The sequence below is a fragment of the Anas platyrhynchos genome, chromosome 24 (assembly GCF_047663525.1).
Source record: "Anas platyrhynchos isolate ZD024472 breed Pekin duck chromosome 24, IASCAAS_PekinDuck_T2T, whole genome shotgun sequence".
NCBI lineage: Eukaryota > Metazoa > Chordata > Aves > Anseriformes > Anatidae > Anas > Anas platyrhynchos.
The window spans coordinates 6,364,011-6,386,551 of NC_092610.1; positions in this window are offsets into that span (position 1 = coordinate 6,364,011).

Below are 22,541 nucleotides of genomic sequence, written 5' to 3' on the forward strand. Positions count from 1 at the left end.
TGTTCAACTGGTGATGGTTTCAGTAAATGTGGGCCTCTCTGAGCCTTGGGACATGAGGATATGGGGATTTTCAATGTCCCAAACACTGCTAATCTTTCCTTTCCCTTCTCCAGTCTGCGCTGCTCTGGGATGGAGGCAGAGCACAGAGATCTGCTTCCACTTGTTTGGCTGTATATCTCTACCAGGGTTGTGGAGGCACCACGAGGGTGTGAGGGTACCAACCACACTCAGAGGTGCAGAGCACTCGGGCAGCATTGCTCTCACTGCAGTGAAATCTCTACACCCGTGAAGAAGGTCCCTACCCTTGCAGGAGCCAGGTAGAGTGAGACCAGGCTGCCCACCTGGCAGTGCCCGTGGCTTATAAATCTAAAAGGCCCTGGCTGGGCAGGGCAGGATGTTCTATCCCAGCCTCCTGCCTGACTCCCCATCAGTCCCCAGCATTGGTTCCCCATCCTGCCCTATCCTCTCAGCCCATCTGCAGACCCACTGACACAAAACCTTGCCTCAGTTTAGGCAAGTTTTTGGAAAGTGCAACAGGAGAAGCTGGAGCAGGAGATCTGAGAGTGAATTGGTGAGACCCAGCGGCTCTGGGTATATCCTGCTTCAAGGACAGGGGTTGAGTCTGGGATGATCAGGTGATTAGATGTTTCTAGTAAGAGTAATGTAACCCCTCTGTTTGGTGGGGAAATCATGAAAAGGGTTTAAACCTAAAATCAAACAAGTAGGACTGACAAAAAACACTGCCTTAAACCCTGGAAAAATGCACTTTTTCCAGCACACAGCATGGGCAAGCAGGGGGTACCAGCAAAACTCTTTTAAGATATGACAAGCAAAGTGGCACCATGTGCACTGAGAAAAGACCAAAATCATCCAAAAAACGAAGTGTGTGTATGGACATTGTGAGCACACACAGGCACAGTGAGGTTCTCACCTCCTCCTACCTAACCACAGGTATATCTCCCAGGAGATCCTCCAAGAGGGTGAAGTTCTCCTGCAGAGATGGATCACCTCATGGATCTGCTTATCAAGGCATGGCTTGTCATGTCCTGGGCTATACCACGTATCCCTTTAGGGTGCAAGGTTGCTGCATAACAGCCCTTGCTATAGCTCTGGAAAGCCCTCGTCTTTCACACCATCTCCTGTCCCTGAGCAGAGAAGTCTCAGGAGCTTGTACTGCACTTAATACCCAGGAAAACGTCTCCTCACCATCATATGAAGGTGGTGAGGCACTGCAACTGGTTGCCCAGAGTAGCTGTGGGTGCCCCATCCCTGGAGGTGTTCAAGGCCAGGTTAGATGAGGCCCTGAGCAACCTGATATAGTGGATGGCATCCCTGCCTTTGGCAGGGGGGTTGGAACTAGGTGATCTTTGGTGTCCTTTCCAATACAGGCCATTCTATAATTCTATGATTCTGTGGTTCTATGACTCTACGATTCTATAATATGAAGACCCAGCCATGCCAGAGAGCAGTGGGCCAGGTTAACCTGAACCCCACCAGTGGAATATTATCTTTTTAAACACTTTTGTCAAAAGGTGCAATAATGTTTTTAACATTTAAATAAGATTTTATCATGGTAGTAATGGCAAACCAGCCTGCGAGAGGAGAGGTCCCAGAGCTGAGATAAGAAGCAACACCTCTCTGGGTGGCACTGCACAGAACCACATCATTTGACTGTCTCCTCACCCCCTCACTCTTTGGTAAAGACCCAGAAACTGCACACAGCTCCTGGTGGGGTTGTTCCAGAGGTGCTACGTGTGCATGCACGCCAGCACACAGGTGCCTTAAGGGTACCCAGCCCCGACTGCAGGGCTGTCTGCCTCGGGGTAGCGTTGCACTGGCACCAAGCACAAGGCAGGGGCTGGAGGGTGCTCACGTGCCGAAGTCATCAGCATCATGGGTGCTCCCGTGACAGCCGCCGGGTATCTGTTTTCCCTTCGATGGTATAAATGCTCTCTTCAGAACAGCACATTCCCACCACCGCTAATGAAAACACATGGTGCGTTTATGCAAAAGCTCCTTCTCATTCTTGGTAATGACATTGGTGGTGGCAGCTCCTGTCTCCTCCTGCTGCCTCGCTCCCTCCCAAGCACCCTTGTCATTTCCCTTCCCTTTATCGACAGCCTTTAATGGGATGAGTCTTTTGCCAGCAGAAAGGAGCCAATGTGTTCTCAGCGGCTGTCAAAGGCACTTCGACTGCATAAAGAGCCTCCCATGTGGTCTCACAGTTAAAATATATATACATACAACAGACAAAACTGTCACCAACGTGCCAGAACCATCATTAGCACTTGATCTTCCTAGCACAGAGGACATGCCTCAGCCAGTTATTTTCATCCTAAAACCTTATTTCTTTTTATTTTGGGAACTGGGCTGGGGAAGGGTACTTTGTTTCTCCTACACTTCTTGGAAGAAACAACACAGACATGGTGGGCACATTATGTTACCAGTAAGGAGCTGTGGCATCTCTACAAGATGCTTTCAGAAAGTGTCAGACAACCTCCCAACCTGCCTACCCCCCTGCCACCCTTTGATGAGCTTTAGATGAAACTAAGCTAGCCGCGAAGTGCAGGAAAGGGAGAAATTACACAGCATCAAGAGGGAGCAATAAAGCGAAGATGCGCTGAGCAAGAAAAGGAGCTGATTTCTCTGCTAAATCAGCTCACAAGGGCCCTGCAGCACCTGCTGCTGTTGAAGAGGAGCTTAGCAGGCAGACCTGGATGTCTGCAGTTGCCACAGTTCTCCTATGGGAACTATGGAAGAGGAACTAAGAGGAAGGGGCTTTTCCTCTGAACCAATGCTACTCGTTCCCCTGACCCTTGCGCTGCAGATCTGGTGCATCTGAGTCTGCCCAGGGTAGAGGGCATTCAGTGGATTGATCCTGTAGGGTGTGCTGGGGACTCTGCAAAATGAGCAATGCACGTGGGGCAGCTGCAGCAGTGGGTTCCTTGTCTCCCTGCAGAACATCTTCCCATGACCTGTCTGTTTTCCAGTGGTGCTTATGGCCTGCCCCCTGAAGACAGCATTGCCCATTTGCACATTGTATCGGATGCTGGAGAAAGAAGCTGGCTCACCTGGAAGTGCCAAGAGGTCCTGTGGCAGGTGTTGCTTCCCTGCCTGCAGGAGAGGAGCTTTGCTGGCCCCAGCAGCACCTGAGGGTAGCAGTAGTGCATCAGAGGGACCCCAGCACATTCTGCTGCCAGACCTCAGCTCATGAGCAGCTGCCCAGAGATGTACTCCAGCATTAATCTTCAGGAGGATCACACCCATCATCTTCACCTTGTAGACGTGCTTTGAAAGGAAATTTCCTTGTGCACAGCCCAGTCCTACAAGCATGGACTCTGTCTTCCCCCACCAATGTTCATTTTACCCAAGCAAAAATCCTGCCAACCAGCTCCTCTAAGATAAAGAAACAGAAAAGAGGGTCCACATAACAACAGAAAATTTCAATTAATAACCAGAAGAGACCCTGACAGGACAAGTTTCCTCTGGCTTCCAGCTCCGGAAGCACGATTGGACTTAAAACCAGCTCAGGCTGCAGTGGTGAGGGTGCTTGGGGCTGCAGGGAGGCAGAGGGCAGGGCAGGGCTTTGGGCTGGCCGAGCAGCACCGGCACGGCGTCCCCAGGGCTGGGGCACAGGGAACACATCGCAGGCGGCTGCAACCCTCAGCTGCCCGCGGGAATTACCGCGCCAGCCACCTGCGTCCCAGCCAGCTCAGCTGAGCCCATGCTGGAGAAATGGGCAGAATCAGACCGGAATGATGAATACGTTGGAGGATGCCATGCGGTTTCGCAGACAGAAAGAGAGGCTAAATTCATCTACTAAATTATTCACTGTGAATTTTTGCTCTGTTCTAGCAGACACACATCCAGCAGCTATATAATAGGGAAATTCAGTATATATCATAGTAGTTAGACACGTATCCATTACGCACAGCAGTTGTTAATCTTCAGTGAACGTATTTAATAATAGCTATTTATGTAACATACATTAACTACCCCTTTTAAACTGAAATTGAATGCATATTTGAGAACCTTAATTCAAAGCACTACTTAAAGCTGAGTCTCTGAGTCAGGATAATAAGGATTTTGAAAGCGGGGTGTTTAAGTACTTTGGAATAGAGAAAGGTGACTGGTACAAAAACCTTTTTTTTTTTTTTTAAAAAAAAAAAGAAAGAAAAGAGGAGGGGGGTGCACTTGAAATCCCTCCTGGGTGCAGGCTGGAGCCATGTGGCCAAGCGGGGACCGCTGGCAAGGAGACAGCATGGAGCTGGCACGCGGCTGCTTATAGCAAGCAAGAGATTGCCGAGCGCCCCAGAGGCACCAGAGCCCTGGGAGCACACGCAGCCTCGCCAGAGGCCAGGGGGATGAATTGGGCTCTGCATCTCCCTCAGGCAGCAAAGGCTGCTCCAGCCACGGGAACCTCCTCTTAGCAGCAGAGCTGCCACACTGAGCCTGGCCACAGCCCCCACTGCACGGGGAGCGTGGGAAAGCACCGTGGTACCTCCAGCCCCGCAGCAAAACCTGTCACAGACCTTCTAGAAGAGAAAGGAGAAAAAAGCACAGACTGACAGAGCACTGCCAGGCTCCATCTGTCCCCACAGCACTGAGGGTGAGGGCATCCTGTGCTCACTGCCTGGGGCCAAGGATGCTGCCACACTAGAAAATCCTAAAACTTCTCCCTATTTTGTTATTTTTGTTTAAAGCAGCTCCTCTATCCTATGCAGTACAAAACCATTAGAATTAATAGAGATGGAGGGAGAGGTGGCACTGATAAAAGATCAGAGTGGGACCTAACTGTGCACTGGGGACACTGGAGACCCTGCCCCAGAGGGCATGCATGGTCTGTGGCTGCCTCACCACCTGGAGGGGCAGGACCAGGGTGTCCTCCTCCTGTCCTGCACCAACCATCTGCTTGCTCCATCCTTCCTGCTCCTCTGTAGCCTCCAGCTCTCCTGATGCCCTCCCTGGCTCCTCCCCTGCCTCACCAATTTTTTCCATTTTGCTGATCACTTCCTAGTTGAGCCAAGGTGAGAGGAGCTTTTCTGTGAGCAGTGGAACCATGGCACCTGTTTTTCTCCAATTTCATGTCTTGGAGAGTGAGACATCATCAAAGCCTTTCCTGAAGGCAGGACAGTCTTAACTGGGCTTCTGCAGGGGCATTCTTGTTAAGATCCCGTTTCTACTTCTCTCCTCAAGACACTGATTTGACTTTCCCTTCCTATTTTAATGAACTTTGTGGTGTCCCTGTGCCTGTCTTGTTGACTCAGACTGTCATCGTCCAGAGGCCAGTTTGTTACTGGACCAGCAGCAGATGCTCGAGGAGGAGTGTGAGAACAGGGAGAGCACACCAACCCTCTCCTGATGTCCATCCTGAAGGCTCCTAACCCAAAGGTGCATTTTGTCATTGGTATGGGAAGAGCAGAGAGCCAGCAGCCCCCCCCTCCCCCCCAGGCCACCCATGGGTTTATGCACGCCCTCAGATTCCCACTGACATCCCTCTGGAGGTGGGACCAGAACTGCCCAAGCTTGGAGGCAGAGCCCACACAGGATGTACATGAGGACAGATTGGCAGCTTCTGATCTTTATTCCTTTCCTAATAATTCCTAATATTGGATTTGCTTTCCTAACCACTGCTGAGCACAGAGCTGACATTTTCAAAGATGTATGTATTATAACACCAAGATCTAGTTCTTTAGCAATGACAGGCAGCTCGTGGTACTTTATTTAATTCATAAAGTTAGGACTGTATTTTTCCATGTACATTACTTTCCATTTATCTACCTTGAATTTTATCTGTCATTTTGTCACCAGTCACTTGATATCATGAAGTCTTTGTGCAACTCCTCACAATTGGCCCTTGTCTTTACTACCAAAATAATTCAGTATCTCTTGTTCCTGGCTGCAGGTATTATTGCAAGAAAGAAAATTGATGCTAAGAAGCAATCTGTGGTGGCATTCAGCACAGATAAACCATGTCAGCCTCAAAACAGAGATGGGAGTGAGGCTCCCACCAGTTAGGCTTGGTGGGACACACAGCTTGGGGCATCCAGGCCAAAGCACCTTAGACCTGTCTTAGACTCATTCGAGCACTGGCAGTGTCCAAGAACAGTGCCTGGCTCTGTGCAGAACCCCGGGGTCCCAACCACCCTGGTTGGCCACAGACCTCCCTCCCACCCCATACTTCCCACCTGAATTTGGGCTCCTGAAAGGCGGTCCTGGTGAAGGAGCTGAAAAACCCTGGAGAGCCAGACCTGAGCTGAGGGAGCCATGCAAGGCAGTGAGAGGAGCTCGTGATGCAGCCCCTGACATTGACCACAGCTCTGTGCCATGACAGGGGGCAGGCAAAGCAGCAGCAGCAGCAGTTGCCCTCCCAGCTGCCCGGGCCAGAGCTCGCTCAGATGCATTTCTTCTATTATTCAGCAGCTCTGTGTAGCTGGAGGTCGAGGGAAGGGGCAGGTGAAATAGTAACTATGATTCCTTGCACTCAGCATGGGGGATTGGAAAGGCTTGAAGGGTCAGCACCAGCAATTCATACCTGCAGGGTGCAAAACTCTGACCCACAGGGCAGCACATGAGAACAGGATGATTTTCTGCAAAGGTTTTCTGGCAGCACAGACAGTGCGGTGAGGAACAGGTGCTTGTGCCCTGTGCTCAGCACCTTGGGGAGGGCTGGATTTTTATTTTATGCTGGTGCCATGGCCAGCATGAAGGAGTCCTGATGGTGTCGGTGGCTGCTACTGAGCATCAGTTCCATGTGGGTGATGGGAGAGAGCCTGGACAGGGACAGGGCAGTGTTCAGCCAGGACAGTGAGCAGGCTGCGTGGTATGGCTCTACGAATGGACTGGAGACGCTTATACCATGGAATACAGAAAGCTGCTCTCTCTCCAGGCTGCTCTGTTTCAACCACGTATACAAGAAAGCTCTTAGCTCTCACAAAATGAAGAGCAACAAGCAGGAAAACCTTATGGAGCCAAAGCATTTTCACATGGATAATGCAGGATGAAGAATTTTTGTCTCCAGAAACCCTTTGATGGGTTGGATCACACAGCAGCACCCTGCCTGCTGCCTGTCATGGGGTGAACAGAAGAGACCACCGTACCCTTCCTCCTGGTTTGGACCAAGGCTGCTCTGCACAAGGAGAAACCTGTGGGGCTGGACACTTGGCCTTTGCTTTCCTCCACAGCCACTTGAGCTTGGAAAAAAGCCCCAAAAACAACACTCTGTTTCTGCACTGGCAGTGTCAGGACTGCAGTCCCAGAGAGATTTGCCCTGGGGCATCAACTCCAAGAGCTATGAAACATGCCATGGTGCTGCTGCAGGTGGTGCTGTGGTGCCCAGCACAAGCGAGAGGGATGCTCCTTACCTGCACCAGCGCAGCAGGAGCAGCGTGGCTCCCTGCTACACCTGGGCAAGGCTGTTGGGTGCAGAGGGTCAGGTTTGCTCCCAGCTGGGGATGTCTTCTACATCTGCCTGTGGTGAATTAGTTCGTCTGACAGCAGGCATGCAAAGGGCATGGGGCAGGACACCAAGCAGCAGACCAACACATTCATAGTTTTTCTGGGGGTAATGGTGGCATCCCCCGGATAAAAGAGGTGAGCAGGGGCAGGAGTGGGGTCACCCTGCGCTTCCTGCTGAGGATGGGAGAGGAACACCCCTGGGCCTTCCCCGTCCCTCACCTCCCTGGGCAGTCCCCCTCCTCTCTCACCTTTTTCCACCTTTTCTCCCTCTTCCCCTGCCCTATCTGTGTGCAGAAGGCCTGACCAGAGGAGCAGCCGTGCCCCTCTCCTGGGTTCTGTAACCATCAGCTCAGCCACGAGCTGGTGACAGCAGAGCGGGAGCACAGAGGAGGGTGTTTAGGGCAGCTCCATACCCCAGCATCGCAGCCCATGTGTGGGGCTGTGCTGGAGAAAAGCTGGGCAGAGCCATGGGTCATGTCTGCACGATGGAAGGATGGATGGTCTCATGCCAGGGGACGGACACCCCTGGGAAGCCGGATTTGGCTGGGAGACTGAGTACTGGGAATGATCCAGGGATGGCATGTGTGCTTGCTTTTCTTTGCAGTTCCTGCTGGAGGCTGCTGGGAAGCTGGGCAAGGAAGGGACCGTCTTTGCCACAGGTGGTGTGCCTGGGCTCTGGGAAAATGGCCCTCCTAGTCTCCCCGTGCCAAAGCTTAGTCCAAGAAGAGCTGCAGAGAAGACACGGCTTGATTTTTGGGCCAAGAGGGAAAACCTCACCCCTGTCGAGCACAGAGTTTCTGCTTGATGAGCCTGCAGCAAGGTATCTGAATGGATGAACAGCCTGGAGTGATGAGGACCCCAGCACAGGGCAGAGCGAGCTGTCGGAGCGGGTCCTCTTGCTGGCTGCTGATGCTGGTTCTCAGCTCCCGCTCCCCGTTTGCCTGGCTGTACCCTCCAGCTGCTAGCTGATATCCTGCTTGGTCTGCGAGCCAGCTGGCTGTTTGGTGTCTCCTCCTCTCAAAGGCACTTCTAAACTCAGCCGAGTCGGTTGTTAATGCTGCCTTGGATTGAGCAGTGAACTTCGTACCTTGCACTTCTTTCCTCTCCCAGCGCACAACAGGTTTCCAACACCTCGGATCATCCCTTGAGTTATTTTCTGAGGATTTCCAAATCTGTCCCCAATCTTTTAAATAAATACACAGACCTCTGGCACAGGCAGGAGTTCAGTGACTGCCTCAGGAAGCCATGTCCAAAGGTAATGCCATGTCCCTGCTGCAAACTGGTATTTCCCTGCTTATGGAGCCAAAAGCTGTTTCAGGCCTGGCAGCCACGTCGTGGTGGCTTCTGGTTTGTTCATTAGCCATGACATCCGCTTCAAAGATTTTACTTTGTAGCATGCAGTCACCTCGCTTTCTAAGGGCCAGATTGTTCCTTGGATTTGGAAAGGGATTTTGGCCTTTTATTTTTTTATTTTTTGAAAAATAAATAATAGAAAATGAAATGGTTTTAACAACAAGAGCTGAATGGAAAAGAGATTCCTTTTAGTCCATTTGCAAACTGTGCATTTGTTTGTTTGTTTTTAATGTTATTCAGGCTTGGAACAAAGATAGAGTTTTTCCAAATTATTGTCAAATTGATTTTTAAAGGGTTTGGAGTCAACATTTCATTTGACAGTATCAGAATACTTTGCTTCAATCAAGCTTCTGGATTTTTCAAAATTAAATGAAAGGGAGTTTTGAAACTGAAGAATGTTTCAGACCCAAAAAATCAAAACATTTCATTCTGAACATGTCAAAACTGGCCATTTTGAGTGTTTTCACATGTTTTTTCTCCAATAAACAAAATTGGGCAAAATCACCATAATTTTGCGAAATACTCCAGAGCTGACAAACTTGCATTTCCAGCACAGAAAAGTTACACGAAACAAAATTCATTAATCTCCATTCCCTGTGTGGCATTTGGTGGGAAAAAAAAATAAATAAAAAATCCTCATAAATGCAAACCCTGGAATTCCAAAGCAAAAAGTGAATTAGTTCTCTCTCTGGATAAACAGCATTTCCACTCCTAATTTTTGTTGATAAATTGCCACTCGCTGCATCGGCACGCAAGGCACGCAAGGCGCCAAGTCGAGAGGCAGCGTGCGATTTCTGCCCTGCTCCCCTTCCTGCTGCATGGAGACTGCTGAGGTCCCACTGGTCCTCACTGGGCAGCCTCCCCTGCGTACCAGCACCCCCGTTTATTAGTGTGGATAAATGTCCTTCCTTTCCCAGCTGGGATCTGTGTGAAGTCCACCGGCCTCATTCCACTGGAAGCCTCAGATGAGATGTATAAAAATCCTCGGCACAAATCTAATCAATGTGTCTGCCTAATGGTCACCGAAGGGGCATTTTCCTTCGGAGCAAATCCATCACCGTGGTAAGCACCAGGCTTGGAGGGCTTAGCTCCCCAGGCTGAGGAGGCTCCAGCAGGCACAGCTCTGCTGGCTGGTGACTGCAGCACCCACCGCCAAGGTAGGCTTTACGTGAGAAGCAGCCAAGCACCCTCCAGATATTAATGCTGGGAGCCTGCAGTTAATTTGCCCCCACAAATCAACTCAAGGCTAGCTCCAGGCTTGGGAGCGACCTGCGCCTGCTCTCCAGCAATGTCCTCCTACTTCGTCCCCCCTGTCCCTGCCTCTTGGCTTGCACAATGGGGACGTGTGGCAGGGGGCAGAGACCCCCCAGCAGCTCCCCAGCCCTTGGCATGAGCTGCACGGCTCTGCCCAGCCGGGGCGAAAGGAGCTGATTGCCTCCGCTCGCCAGCTCCCTTGCTGATTGATTTATGGAGTGGGAGATTAAGGGCTGGAGCTGGTAACAGGGAGCTCTGAAATGAATGAAATTGCAAAGAGGATTGTGAAGTGTGGCTGAGCTGCTCTGGCAGCAGCACTGAGCAGCCGCTTTGTGCCAGGCAGGGAGGGCGGAGGGGCAGTGGGCTTCAGGGAGCGCTGTGACCCCACATGGGCACACAGTTTGGCCCTTTTCCCAGTGAGAAATAAGTGTCAGATACAGATAAGAGGGTGTCACAGAAGCATCTTGGTCCTGCCTTTATCAAGGCAAGATGTGGCCATGGGTGCAAGGACCTCTGTTCTTGAAGTAGGATTTCCTGCATCCGCTCCCTGCTCTGTGGGTACCCATGAGCACTGGAGAGCTGTTGTGGGCTTGGTGCCATCTGCACCTTGTGCCACTGGGCTGGGCAGGCACTGTAGCACCACAGGTCAATCAAGATGTTGTAAATTATTTGAAAAATCACCTTCGATCATCTGCTCTCCTGCTTGTGCTCCTGATGCCTGAATTGTGGGTTCTGCATTGGCCTTTGACACTTCCCAATGGCTTCTGTGGAGCAATAGGGCAGTGTTCCTGCTCACATCAGGGCTCTCATTTTGCTACTTGCAAGGAGACTTTGCAGACCAACAGGGAGGTGCTGGTGCTACAAGCTCCATGGGTCAGGAGGCTGTGATAATGGAGGGTCTGGCTCTCCTCCTTGCATGCCAGTGATTAGATTTTGCCATAAGCCCATCATAGGCAGTCAAACTACGAACATGGGCTTGAAGCAGGTTTCTATTATAGTGGGCACCTGAATATGTACGTGAGGTTTTTGTACTGGTTGAACAATGCCCACACCTGCCATCGCATCACTTCTTGTGCAGTCTGCTGTATTCCCTAACACCCCAGCAGCACACACCCAGGGATCTGGGGTGAGTTTTGCCTTTCCTGTGTCCTTCAGTTCCCATGGACACACCAGCAACACATCAATGGAAAATCAAGAAGATTTAAATTGCTGCAAACCAGCAATGAGGAAACCCAGACAGCCCAGCCTGAACTTCTGGCACCGGAAAACTGTTGCTTTTACCCTTGCACAGGGCTTCTGCAGCAAAGCCCCAGCACAGCGGTGTGAGGGCTGGTGAGCAGCAGCAGGGTCCTGGGAGGGTCTCAGGGCACGGTAGCACCCCGTGGAGCAGAGGGAGCCCAGCCTGGGGTGGGATGAGGAGCAACAAACATGCCTTTCACAGCAGCCAGCTCAGCACCGAGGCAGTCACACGCCAGCCCTCGGCCAGCCCCGGCACAGCAGGACACGGCTGATCGAAGCCCGATGGATCGAGGTAGATCAAAGCTCCCCTTTTATCTCAGCCTCCCTTCTGCCTTCTTCCACAGCTGGAGGGCGTGTGTTCCCCTTCTTTGTAGATGCTCCATCCCCGTCTTTAAATCTTCACTTAAAGCCTTCCTTTCTTCTCCAGCATGCAGCTGAGTCCTTTCTGAGTGTGCTGTTGTAATGCCCATGGAGGATCCTATTCGAAAGGCATAAATTACACTGCACCGTGTCGGCTCCCTCTAGCTGAGCATCTTTTTCAGGTAACACTTTGTGTTAAGTGCACATTACCCAGTCCTGAACTGCTCCAGTATCACAAAGCATGGCTCGGGGGACACCCTTCTGCCTGGCGTTCATTAGGATCAATGCTGACAGCACGGTCCAAACAAGGATGAAGCCTGACACCCCCCTCCTCTGTTGCTGGGGCTGCCATTACCTAATTGGATCCAATGTAACATATTAGAGAACACATTATGAGATGACACAAATTGGGTTTGGCTCTTTCTCAGCAAATGAAGGGGCCTCAGTAATCGTAATGAGCCCAGACAGAAGGAAATGCATGGGCGGCCAAGTGATCTGTTGACAGGAGCCCCCTGGACCACGTCCCCCAGCTCAGAACAGGTCGTGTGTTGCTGCTGACCCCTTTAACCTGCAGAATGGGGTGGAAGCACTGCTTGGGCTGCTCCAGGGTGAGGGCAACCCCTGGCAGCTGGCTGCAGCAGCAGAGCTCACAGTTCACCCAGGTCTGGAGGGCCCTCCCAAATGCCATGACCTCATTATGGTAATGAGGCCTTCATGGGGGCCTTCAAAGGGGTCTGGTTGTCTGAGGAAAACAAGGTATCCCAGAATATAACTGGTTCTAGTGCTACGGGTTTATGCATGAGGCCAGTTCTTCACGAAACAGAAGAGGTTGCACGGGATTTTTGAAGATCAAAGAGAGTGAGGCTGGGCTTCAGCAGCATCTGAACCAGCTGAGCTCCAGAGAACTCTGTTTGCAGATCGTTCACCCCAAAGGCTGCTGCTGATCACCCCGTCCCACTGCTGCTTTGGCCTTTTGTCCAGGATACTGCAGATCCACTCTGCTCCCCTCAGCGGGTGGGCAGAGGGCACGTGCAGAACATCTCTCCTCTAACCCGCCTGCCTGGATGCCCCAGGGACAGGGGGCACCGTATCTGGGGGTGAAGATACTGGATGGAGGGTCTCATTAATTCTTAACATGGTCAGTCAACATTGCCCTCTCATTCCTCCCAAAGAAGCTTTTTGCTAACCACAAGTGCAAGAGTGGTCAGCCTGTGCTGTGCAGAAAGAGGGTGCTTAATGTTTACTGGGCTTAGAGTGACTGTTGCTGATGGTTCATAGGCACATCCAACCTCTTTTAATATCCAGTGGCAATAAGCTCCGAAGATTAACCACACACTGTATAAAAACTTGTATTGGTTTTGAATTTACTGCCTTTTAATTTCCTGCATTATGATTTTCTGCATTTCCTGAGTTTAATTTCTTGCATTTCTTAACTTCTCAGCCCACTCCAAGATCTAATATGGAGTATTTTCTTACCACTGATCCCAAAAACCACTGGGACCATAAACACCACAAAACCAGCAATCCTTGAAATGTTCTACCATTTGCACCTTCATCAGTTTTGGGTTTGTGTGTGTGTGAGAGAGATTTTTTTTTTCCTGCAACAAAAAGAAAAAAGGCTGAATAAAACTGAAAGCTCCTAAGCAAGCATGGCAAATGAGCTTCTGAAGGTACATGCAAAACTGGAGTTTCTGCTCAAGATGTTCCTGTCCAAGCAACAAATAAAGAAGTTTGGTGTGGGAGGAGGGGTTTGAGCAGATAGATACTGCAAAGCCCTGCTTCTGTGCTGAAGAGACTCAGGTGCTGGGCAAAATAAGCACCACTTCCATCCCACTCATGTTGGAACTAGGAGATCTTCGAGGTTCCTTCCAACAATTCTGTGATGTCTTCCCTCAGAGCTGTTGAGTTGTAAGTGGTCCTCTCAACTTACAACTCTTCCCACCTCAGTTTCTGGTCATGATTCTTGCAGTCCTCCTGTCGGCCAGAGCTGAAGTCTGCCCCAATATGTAGATGGAAGAGGTGCCCAGGAGGGGAAGACCTCTCCCAAGGTCTGGGACACAGAGCTCTGCTCAGCCCCTGCCCCAGCAAGATGAGCACCAAGCCAGCACCAGCCTGCAAAGCATGTAGATATTTCGGTGCAACCCTCAGCAAAACTGCTTGCAGCAGCTCAGAGCAAGAACACCAGGTGCAGGCAGATGCCTTCAAAGTCTCATCCAACCCACCAAGAGACCCACCAATACCTGGGCACCCAGCCCTGCTCTGGAGACAGCTCACCTCCATATCCCAGGGTCTCCTGCTCACATCCTCATTCACCAGGGCCCAGGTTCACCCTTTTTCTCTGAATCACCTTTAATACATGTACATGTAGAGGAGGATGAAGTAGCAAAACCAGCGTCTTATCTCTTCTCTGAGCAGTGTAGGTCCCACTGCCCTGGCTGCTGTGGTTCTGGAGCAAAGCAGCAGCTGGGTGCTCCCCGAGATGGGTTCCATGAGGCACCAGTGGGTGCTTGCACAAGCAGGGGAGCCAGAAAATCTGACTCTGAAACACCTCTGGAAGCTGTGAGCTGCCAGACAGCTCAGGCTCAGTCTCATCTCCGCAAGACCGGGCTGGGGAGCTGGGCCCGGATGCTCCCGAGGAAGACGAGGGTCTCCTGCTGAGCACCGTGACACTATGCTAAAGTGTTTGGAGAGATCTTCCTTCCCAACCCAGGCAGCTAATGGCTGGTTTATGTCCTGAAGCGTGAGGGTTTAGGTCCCCTGCAGATTTTTATCCCATTTAATGTAACTGTAGATATCCTCTGTATTCATATAAATGAATAATCCTTTCTGAATCCTTCTAAGCACTTTGCTTTAGCAGGCTGGATATTATTAATCATAATGCTCTGCACTTAGACAGCATTTTACCTATTCACAGCACTGAACAAACACTGGCTAATTAACCCTCCCCATGCCGTGGGAGGCAATTATCACTGTTGATGCCCAGAATGGGGACGGTGGCACCAGAAGAGGCAGTGAGTGGGGATTTGGGACCAGTGCTGCCTCTTCTCCCACAGTGTGGCACTGGGGGCACTGGAAACAGGGGGATTTTTTTATGGTTGTGGACCTGTTTAAAACTTAGATGCCTTCTTCCCTGAGAAACATAGAAGAAATCTAATTTTATGTCCCTCCTCCCTGCCCCCCCCCCCCCACAAAAAAAAAAAAAAGACTGCTTTTCCACTGAAAGTACAGAAAACTGGCAACTACAATTAAAATCATTTAATTAACTAAAGAGAAATCAGCATTCAGAAGAGAGATGTTCTTGGGGGCAATTTCTGTCTAGTCAAAGCAATGGGGAGTAGGGGTGGGTTAGGGGGTTGGGGGAAATGCCACCAGAGCCATTCTGGATGGTTTTTCTGTGCAGCCACCGCCAGCTGCAGGGGAGTACTGATGATAATAATAATGATGCTAACGATAATATTTCTGTGCCTACTTTCCCTGCAGCATCCTGCCACAGACGGATCCCAAAGCATGTTATAAATGGAGTTGCTGTTGACATTCCTCTAGCACAGGCTGGGCTATCACAAATGCCATGCAGCTGAGAGCCAGACTTCAGCTGTCTCTGCACTAGGCAGTTGCCAATTGCCTCTGCTGTCCCCTGAGGGGACCAAGTCTCCCAGCCGCTTGCTGGCAGGGCTGACGCAGTCTTTCCCTGATGATGAGGGACTTTGCACCCTTTCCTTCCACGTGCTGTTCCACTTTCAGATGGATCCCCTTGGTGGAGACAAGTCATCCTCTCCCTTTGCCCCTTGCCCCATCACACAGAATTTATTAACCCTTCCATGCCCTTGAATGATGAGGAAGAGTTACCCATGGCCAGGATGCTGGCAACACATCACTGAGGTTGTCTCTGGAGCCTCAGTACAAAGTTCTCGCTGCAGTATGAAGTAGGATGGGCAGGATCTGTCCCTCCAGCTCAAGGGAGGAGCAGGCAGAGGAGGCATTATTGGGATGCATGACCCGGAGCAGGAGAGCAGGCGTCAGGAGGAGCAACATGCAGAGGGGCTAAGTCCTCTTAACTGCCTGGGCATGGATCCGCTCTTCTTCCCAACAAGCTGGTCACATGGAGAAGCATCCTCCCAAGGGACAATCACGGAGGGAAAACCCTAACATTCAGCCCCAGGTGATCCTGCTCACTGCCAGCATCCACAGCTCCCCTTTCCCAGGCTGCCCGTGGCTGCTCACCTTGGGAAGTGGGTCATGGGGCTCAGCCAGAAGGATAACACTCCTTCCCAGTCAGATTTAACCTCTGGGCACATTTCCAGCCGAGCCAAAACTGTCCATTACTTTCCCAGCTGAAGCCCTCATTTTGCAGACAGAAGGCCGTTTATTGCCAGATAAATAACACTGCAGGCTCGCAGAGCCGGCTCAGGGCAGCACAGGGACGTGGAATTGCAAGTCGGGATAATCACAGGTGTATATCATATCTCAGGGGGATGTTATATCAAAGGCATACTCCTCTGTATGAAGACAGCAGCCTGGATTTGATTCAGATACCAAGTGTTCAGCGAGCATGGCTTCACTAGGCCTTGTCCTTTCTAGCTGGTGCACTTAGCTGCCCTCTCCGTGGATCACCACTGCCTTTATCTATCCCAAAAGCTAATGCACCGGCATGTATTTGTATTGCCCTGATGTCATTTCTCTGGCTGGCAAATGTGACAGGTGAACTAGACCACCCGTGCTGCTAATGGAAACCCAGCACAAGCAGGAGCCAACAGAAACACCCTTAAGGCAGAAGAGATGCTGTAATTTTCACTTGCCTATGTGAAATCCCTGCCTGCCTCTCTCTGGATGAGGAATGGGGCTTCTCCTGCAGCCCCTGCCCCGAGCCCCAGGCCAGCTGACAGTGAGAGGAAAGGTGCCTGCAGCACGGAGCCTCCCACAGCAAAAGGAAGCGAGGAGGATTGCTGCGTGGTGCTACCAGGATGAGCTCTTGTTCTGTGGGAGGTAAGGAAGCTCCCTTTGCCTCTGGCACTTGAGGAGCTCTGGGGCTTTGCTTGCTTTAATGCCATCCCTAGGAAATGAAGGGTTGCCTTCTGGCAGGGCACCTGTCCCTCCCGGTGTGGTGGGCTGGGGAGAGAAAACTCTTTCTTCCCTTTCACTTCACAGGCCCTGCAATGCCAAGCATAAGGAGGCTTTGCAAAGCCCTGAAATGCCGAGGGCTGGAGCACGAACGTGACCCTTGGGGCAGACTCTTGCTGCCATGTCCCTACCAGCAGCCCAGGCAACATGCCCGAGGGACTCTGTGTGCTCCAAAGCAGCCAGCCCATGGCAGGCAGGAGGGTTTTTGTGCACCTTGTGAGCACAGGGGGTCAGGACTAGCCCAGCACATGGTTCTGCTGCGCTGGGCAATTTGCAGCAGGAGCTGGAATCCCACCTCAGGACCCTTTGGAGGGGAGGTGTTTGGCAGCCAGGCCACTGCTTCAAGGCAGCCTGACTTCAAATCTTTGCATCTGCTCATGCTTACAATGTGACCTGAAGTAAATTGTTTTTGTGTGCCTCAGTTTCCCCACATCATAGTAGGAATGACAGTTCTGCACTACATTCCAGAGACCAGGGAGAGGCTGTTTGCAGAGGGTGATGGTAGAGCAGTTTGTGGCTTTTGGAGACGGTGCTTCCACACCACTTCTCTTCCCTGCTGGGGAATTTGCTCGGGAAGCTGCACGAGAGAGAAATCCCCTCTCCCCCCGGTCTGCCCACTTGTTACCCTGGGAGAGCTCTGGCCATGATGGATTGCTCGAGCGGGAAGGCAGGGGTGCCCTTTCTGTTTGTGTGGAGTGTGTCTAATATACTGATATATGCTGCATTCATCCCTTTTAAATATAAATCAATAAGCTGCTATATTTCAAAAGAGAAGAGAGCACGGGCCAGTCAATGTGCAGTATAAATGTCTTCATTCCCCAGGGTCCCCCTGGCTGGACTTAGGGCCGTAGTGCAGTCACCGAGGGAGGGGAGACGTGTTCAGGCCTTTCCAGTGAGCTGTGCCAAGAAGCAGGCAGCAGCACGTCGGGGTTTTCCCCGTGTCCGGATGCTGCCAAGATCCCCAGCTGCAGCCACAGGAACCAGCCTGGAGCTGGCACCTGCACGGCCACTGACCCAGTCTGCCAGGACGGGGGCAAGCTGCTTGGTGCCCATGTCTGCACCCCTTTCTGGGCCCTTTCTGGGCCACTGGCACCAGCTTGAATCCCTCTTTTAACTTTTTCCTTGCTCTGGTCCGGTGGATCTGGAACTCTGTACGTGCACACGGTGTGTGACCCAGGGCGTGCAGCTCAGCTACAGCAGCCGCATGCACTGGAGCAGCAGTCTCACCTGATTTCTGTTTCAGCTGATGGGGTGTTGGTGTTTTTCATGAGTTCTCCAGGAGTTTCCAGGAGTTCTTCCAGGAGTCTCCAGGCCTCGGGGTACATCTGCATTTTCAGATCCAGAGTCCAGATCCCCCTCCATGCTTTGTTCCCACTGTTTACCTGGAAAGCCTCCTCGGCATGGGCCGTGGCTGCACGTGCTCTACAAAACCCTGCAGCCCAGGACGTAGCCCCAACTGCCCTGTCCTTCCCAGCAGCCAAGAGCACTGCAACTGTGGGCTCGTCCTGGTGAGCATCATCAGCTGAGCATCTCCCTAGCCATGAGAACAGGGCTGGGCACCAGTGTCCAAGACAAGGAAGAAGCAGGGATGTCAGCTCTTCCTAGCTGAAGCTTGTTCAGGCTGAGATAATCATAGAATCACAGAATCATTAGGGTTGGAAAAGACCTCCAAGATCATCTGGCCCAACCATTCCCTACCACCACTATCACCCACTAAACCATGTCCCTAAACACCACATCCAACCTCTCCTTGAACACCCCCATGGATGGTGACTTCACCACCTCCCTGAGAAACCTGTCCCAATGCCTAACTGCTCTTTCTGAGCAGAAATGTCTCTTCATTTCCAACCTAAACCTCCCCTGGCACAACTTGAGACCATTCTCTCTTGTCCCATCACCGGTTAACTGCAAGAAGAGAATGAATCCCATCTCACCACAACCTCCTTTCAGGCAGTTGTACAGGGCAATAAGGTCTCCCCTGAGCCTCCTCTTCTCCAGATCAACTCCCCCCAGCTCCCTCAGCCGCTCCTCACAGGACTTGTGCTCCAGGCCCTTCACCAGCTTCGCAGCCCTTCTCTGGACACATTTCAGGGCCTCGATGGCCTTTTTGTAGTGAGGGGCCCAAAACTGAACCCAGCACTCAAGGTGTGGCCTCACCAGAGCAGAGTACAGGGGGGCAATCACCTCCCTGGTCCTGCTGGCTGCATTACTCCTAACACAAGCCAGGATGCCATTGGCCTTCTTGGCCACCTGGGCACACTGCTGGCTCATGTTCAGATGAGCATTGACCAACACGATCAGATCCTTTTCCCCTGCACAGCTTTCCTCCCTCATTTCCTCGCTGTGCCAGGCTGTCTGGCTGGACCCACGCAGGGGATGGCTCAGGGTCAGCGCGGGGAAAGCAAAATCCCTCAGCAGTGCATGGAAGGGACCAAATGCTGGCTTCGGCCACCATTGTTTGTGCATGAGCACATCCACTCCTTTTGCCTGTTATGCTTCTCAGAGCTGGCAACATTGAGGCCATTATTAACTTTACAGTAAAAATTAAAAAAAAAAAAAAAAAGGTAAATCCACTCTGCACAACTGCAAAATGGTTGTAGATCCAAGAGCTGACAATTATACAGCAGTTTCAGATCTAGACTATTATTTATGATCAAAAATGTCAATTTGTATAGACTCCAACATTTCACCTACTAAAAAGCTCACCCATTAATTCACGATGCATTTAAATGTTCATTTTAGTCCAGATTTCTCTGGTTAATGCACATGATTCTCTTTCAAGTCCTTTGGAAGCCAAAGTTGAAGTTGAAAAGGAGAAGTGGCCCCTTTTCTGGAATCTTCTGCTGAGAAAAAAAATGCTAATTATCTCTCAATATTTTATTAATAATCAATTTCTTATGATTATTTTTTTAATGAGATGTCATTACATAAATGCCCTCATTTTCTGGAGTACATTTGGTATTTGTAAGAGTCTGCGATACAGTTTGCATGAATAATTCCCATTCAACTGACTATTCCCAAACTGTTCACTTCAATCCTCTGCTATTTATTACTTGAGATGTGTGGTGGGCCGTGCCATTGCTGGGTTATATTGTTAATTGGAGGAGTGTAGTTTTTCAGAAGAGATGTGTTTAGGTTAGCGGGCAGCATGGGGGACAGCATGCTACCTGCAGTTGGCAACATGGATAAATACTCAGATTTGAGGCATTTTGGGATCAGCCAACATTTCCCTGAGGCTCTGGGTGTCGTTTAAATGGTCTCATCCAGCAAACACCGCACCTGGGCCAGGACAGCCTGAGATGGCCACAGGGCAAGTCCTCTTCAAAATACTTCTCCCATGTTGTGAGGTAACTCCAGACTTGACAGCAACATCCAAACTTCCCAGTTTAGCACCCAATTAAAAGGGAGAAAATTACCATTTGGGGATTTCTAAACACACAGACACTTTCAGGATTCTGTGGCCCCGAAGTAAAGGGGAAAAAAAATCATAAAAGACTTAGGATTTATAAAGGCACCTCTCAGGACTGTGCGATACATTTGTAGTTGTGCTAAAGAGCATCTTGGAAAGCAAATCTCATCCTTTGGTTGTGCAAAGTGTTTCTTGGGGTCAGGAAGCAACCTCTCACCACCAGCAAAGGCTGGGCTGGGTTCCCCTGGGTTTCTTGCTAACTACAACATTTTCAGCCATTCTCAGCACTGGGCAAACCCCAATGACCCTCCAAGGGCTGCTCTGAAACCAGACCAAGCATCTCAGCGTCATCTCCCCCAGCCAAAACCAGCCCCCGAGCAGCGATGGGATGCTGTCCCCTCCCCGCACACCGCGCCCGTCCAGGATGCGGCGGTGCCGCGCTGCTCCCCGCCTTGTGGAGCTGCTGGCGGTGGGGAGGGAATCCCCGCATTTCTGCGGGGGGGGCACGGGTGGTAAGACGCTGGCAGCGTTCAATAAGTCGGCTCTGTCTCAGAGCCCGCTGCCTAAGTGAGACGTTGACAGAAACAAAAGAAAGCCCGTTAGGAAATCTCTCCCCCTCCGCCTGGAAGAGGGCGAGGGTTTTGTTCGGGGGGGAAGCGGAAGGTTTGCATACATTTCAAGCCTCAGCCGAAATACAAAGTGCTTTTTGTGAACGCAAGAGAAAAGGACGTGAAGCAGGCAGAGGAGGAGGAGGAAGAGCAGGGGAAGGATGCCTCAATACAAAAAAGCTTAGCCTGATAAAATATTTAGGACGGGCTCACACATCAGAATATTAATGCTCTGCATTCCTTGTGCTTGCACTCTGTTGATCTTCATTCTCCAGTGACCTTGTTTACAGTATCTGAATTTGCAGTCTGCATTTTAATAAGGCCCTGAGAGAAGGTCTGAGACACAGCGTCTCTCTGAACCAACTTCAAAACCCTCCTCCGACTGGTGGAAATTTGGGAGGATGGGATCTGGCTCCGGGGTGCCTGGCGCCTCGTGCCTGCCCGGCCAGCCTTGGACCGGGAAACTGGGGCAGCATGGGGGGGGTCCTGCATGCATTTAATTAATTTTCATTCCCACCTTGCTCCCAGGCTCGGTGGGAGCCCGGTCTCCTCTGCATGGTGCAGGCAGCCCCTGCATGATGGCTGCTCCCCTTCTTCTCCAGGTGACTCCAGGGACATCGACCAGCCAGCGCAGAGCTAAGCAGATAGAAGTGATCCGGAGCCACGGTCCCCTCGGCAGGCACAGGAGGGGTCCAGGGGTGGCCGCTGTCTGCAGCAGCCAGTGGGAGAGCAAAGCGTGTTCCTGAACCTGAATTGCTTAATGGGCTGTGGCTGGGTCTCAGCAGGCAGAGTGCGGGCTCTGGGGGATGCGGGACAGATCGAGCAGCCGGCGTGTTTGTCACAGCTGTCGGCGGCTGCTGAGGAGATGCTGTCGAGGAAGGGAGCAGGCAGGAGGGAGCCGGGGAGCTTTCCCGGGGGATGCTCAGGATCCCGGTGCCCGAGTCCAACTCTGCTGTCCCAGGAGCCGACCTGCGGGAGCTGAGCTCCGGACAGGGGAGCAGCACGGCACAGGGCACGTCCTGCACGGGTCCACGTCCACCCAGCAGAGGGTGGTGGCTGCCCGTGGCTGTGCAGCCCGGGGCTGGCTGTGCTGGGGCTGTGCAAGGAGCTGAGCGCATGGGGATCCCCGGGATGCAGGCCTGGGAGGAGGGGAGCAGCCAGCAGCTCCTCCCAAGCCCTGCTGTCCCAGCCCAGCTCTGGCCCCAGCAGACAGCCCTGCTCTGCTTGCATAGGTTGCAGCTGATGGTGAGGTTTGTGCAGTGCCCAGGCAGGGCACAGTGGGTGTCCTGGCACTGCAGGGATGGGTGGGAGCAGAAAAATAACATCAGGGCATCAGGGGTTTGGAACTATCCCCTTGAAAAATAATATTGGAGATGAGCTTTGTGCCAGTCACAGCCTTCCAAATACCCACATCCGAACCATTTGGAGGGTGGGGGAAATGCTTCCGCAGTCCCACCCCACTCCTATTTGTTCTCACTGTTGGAAGAAATAGGAATGCCCTGTGATTTGGGAAGGGTCTGCAGCATGCCTCCTCCTCACCCACCCTACCATGGACCTCCCTTGTTCTGCACCAGGCTGTGGCACCATGCTGTGTCCTCATGGTGCCACAAAGAGGACCGCATGGTCCAGGAGAGCCAGCACAGGGGGTGTTGTGGTCGTCGTGCCTGCAGCCAGGAGCCCAGGCTGGACTTTCCATCCACACAGCACTTTGCACGTTTTTACTCTGACTTGAATGAATGAAT